The 3,361-nt window shown below is 39.0% G+C and overlaps 1 pseudogene; it reads left to right on the top strand.

The window, feature by feature from the left end:
• The first annotated feature begins 2,506 nt into the window (after positions 1-2,506).
• On the top strand, positions 2,507-2,604 carry LOC132283780 (small nucleolar RNA R71; annotated as a pseudogene).
• Positions 2,605-3,361: the final 757 nt, after the last annotated feature.

A 3,361-nucleotide genomic window follows, 5' to 3' on the forward strand; every position in this document is an offset into this window, starting at 1 on the left:
GGTCAAAAAAATTTCTAAATGTTGGCTGCAAATGGCAGTTTGATCGATCAAAATCCAGAGTTGGATTGATCGAATTCATGCAGAATGCTAAAAAATGACATGAAAGCTCATGCAATCCTCACCAAAGTTCCTTTCAATGCATGTGAACCAAAAACAAGTATCTAGACTTCGCAAGAAACAAAATGAAAGATAGAAATGAGGGAGGAATAGGGTTTTGACACCCTACGAATGCTTGTGCTAGTCTTTAACGTCTCTAGCAAGACATTGGGCTCTTTTAGCCCGGATCAAAGATCTTGTTGTTCATCCCCTCCTTTTTGGGGTGATAAATACCTTGAGCACCACCCAACAAATGGTTCTTGGAAGAACTTGTTGGATCAAACTCAAAAGAAGGTTTTATTCCCTTGTCTATGCAATCAAAATTTTTGGGCTTCCATGCCCTTTCAAAGCAAGAATTTGAAACAATGGTCTTAGAATACAATGTTGAAGATAAAGCTTTAGAAACTTTTGAGTCACACAAAAACTCATTTCCTTCACAATTGAAATCATGACATTTTTCCACAACATTGACCTCTCCTTCATACTCGTCAAATGAGTTAGGGGTTGAATTGAATATATTCAACTTCACTTTCATATAGCCAAAAGAGATCTTCATTACCCCCGTCCTACAATTAATGTTGGCATTTGCGGTTGCCAAGAAAGGACGGCCAAGGATAACGGGTATTTGGCTTTTTGGATTTGGGACCGGTTCCGTGTCTATGACAACGAAATCAACCGGGAAGAAGAATTTATCAATCTTAATCAAAACATCCTCAATGACACCCCTAGGCTTCTTGATAGATCGGTCGGCAAGTTGCAAAACCACCGACGTCGATTTTAATTCACCTAGGCCCAATTTGACATAAACCGAGTATGGAAGAAGGTTAACACTTGCTCCTAAGTCAAGAAACGCCCGATTAATGATGTGTTCACCAATGATGCATGATGTAGTGGGTGACCAGGGGTCCTTAAACTTTGGGAGAGTGTTGTGTTGCAAAATTGAGCTCACTTGGTGCTTGGCTTTTGTTCTTCCTCTTTTGGGTGCAAAGATCTTTTAAAAACTTGGCATAAGTCGGTATTTGCTTGATTGCATCCAAAAGTGGGAGATTAACTTTTACTTGCCTAAACATCTCCATTATTTCATTGGTTTTTGCCTTTTGCTCTTCTTTAGAAATGGATCCCTTTAGGGCATCCGAAAATTGAGCTTTTTCAAACACTTTTTCAGAATTTTCTTTCAAAATCTCTTCAACACAAGAATTCTTCAAATCATTTTGTTCCAAATCATTTTTCAACAAAACTTTTTCAACATTATTTTTCAAAACTTCTCTTTCAACACATTTTTTAAAACTTTTTTCAATGAATCATTTTCAAGATCACTTTTCAATTCACATTTTTCAGCTTTCTCATTCAGAAGATCATGCACATGCAAGGAAGGAGGAATAGAATGTGAAACGGGACGGGTGATAACTTGATGTTGCACCGGTTCACTCTCTTCATTGGACACTTCAACTTGATTATCCAAAACCCTACCACTTCGCAAGGTGGTCACCGCATTGACATGTTCTATGGTATGCCCTTTCGATGAGGAATGGGTTTCCATAACACATTGTTGCTTTGGTGGGGCATTCATTGGCATCTTTCCCTTCTCTCTAGCATTAAGAGTGCTAGCTATCTGCCCTACTTGGGCTTCTAGCTTGCAATGGATTGAGAATGGGAGTGTAACAATTGAGTATTTGCCTCTAAAGTGTCCAAAGCATTTAAATCTTTCTCTTCAAAAGCGGGACTTCTAGCATTTCCTTGGGAATATGATTGGTTGGGAAAATGAGAATTAGAAAATTGATTCCCTTGTGATTGGTACGGCCTATAACCTTGGGATCCTTGGTTTTGAAGTAGAGGTGGAATATACTTCCCTTGGAAATCGCCTTGGGAAGGGTTTGAGCCCTCTCCTTGGTTTTTCCAAGAGAAGTTCGGATGATTTCTCCAACTTGGATTGTAATGAGTACCATAAGGATTTCCCCTTTGATTCACAAAAGTTGCATTGACTTGTTCATTAGGTTCATTTTGCACTTGCCCATGAGGACAATGAGAAGTAGAATTAAGAACACTAGAGTAAGTCATACATGATTCATTGGATGCACGATGAGAATGGTTAGTGTAGGAAGATACTTGGTTCGCCAAGTTTTGGTTGATCAAGAATTAATCAAACCTTTGAGATAGAGATTTCATCTCGGCGGCTATTTCATTTGAATGGTCGACTTGATATAAGCCAACACTCTTCTTACCTTGTGTATTTTTACCATTCTTTGAAGATAATTTTCTATGTAATGAATTTTCACTCATGCTCTCATAGAGACGCCACACATCATCCTTATGCCTATAAATGTAAGAACCACCCATGAAAGCATCAACCATACCCTTGTAATTGTCCGATAAACTCTCAAAGAAATATTGAACTAATTGCCATTTGGGCATGTCATGGTGTGGACACTTCCTAAGCAATTCATTAAAGCGTTCCCATGCCTCATGAAACGTTTCCCCATCCCCATGTGTAAACTCTCTAATGGACGTTCTCTTGGCATTGGTCTTTGAAACCGGATATTAGTTCTTCAAAAACTCTTGTTGCATTTCTACCCAAGAAGTGATTGAAAAAGGCCTAAGGTTGTTGAACCAATACTTTGCCTTGTCCTTTAAGGTGAATGAAAAAAATTTAAGCCTTAATACCTCTTCCGGCATGTCTGTGTATCTAACGGTGCAACACATTTCAAGGAACTCATCCAAATGCTTGTAAGGTTTTTCACTAGGAAGTCTATGAAAGTTAGGAAGCATTTGAATGGTTTGTGCTTTAATTTCATAATGATGTGATCTAAATGGTGGCAATTGGATGCATGTGGGTGCATTATACTCATTAGGCACATAATGGTCTCTTAAAGCAAGAGGTGGATTAGCTACTCAAGGTGCAACATGAACACCTTGGTTTTGAATTCCTTGATTGATGATGGGAGGTTGTGGTGCATACATTGGCCTTGGCATTCCAAAAGGAACTTGGCCTTATTGTTGTTGAGGTTGGTGAATGTATGGCCTAGGGATGCCTTATGGTACTTGTATGTTCTCATTGTGCACATTAGGAGAAGAATGCCTTGTTGGTCTATGTGACCAAGGTCCTCAACATGATCATCATTATGGTTATCTATTGATAGATTGGTTCTATTTAAACTTCCTCTTCCCCTACGATTTCTAACGATGGATTCAAGATGCAAATCTAAAGGGACAAGAGCGGGTCTCAATGAACGACGTTCATGCATGCACAATGCAAAACACAACAAGC

This window comes from Cornus florida, unplaced genomic scaffold (genome assembly GCF_030987335.1).
Source record: "Cornus florida cultivar Cherokee Brave unplaced genomic scaffold, ASM3098733v1 CherokeeBrave_3.0.0_Hap2_Chr01, whole genome shotgun sequence".
Classification (NCBI taxonomy): Eukaryota; Viridiplantae; Streptophyta; class Magnoliopsida; order Cornales; family Cornaceae; genus Cornus; species Cornus florida.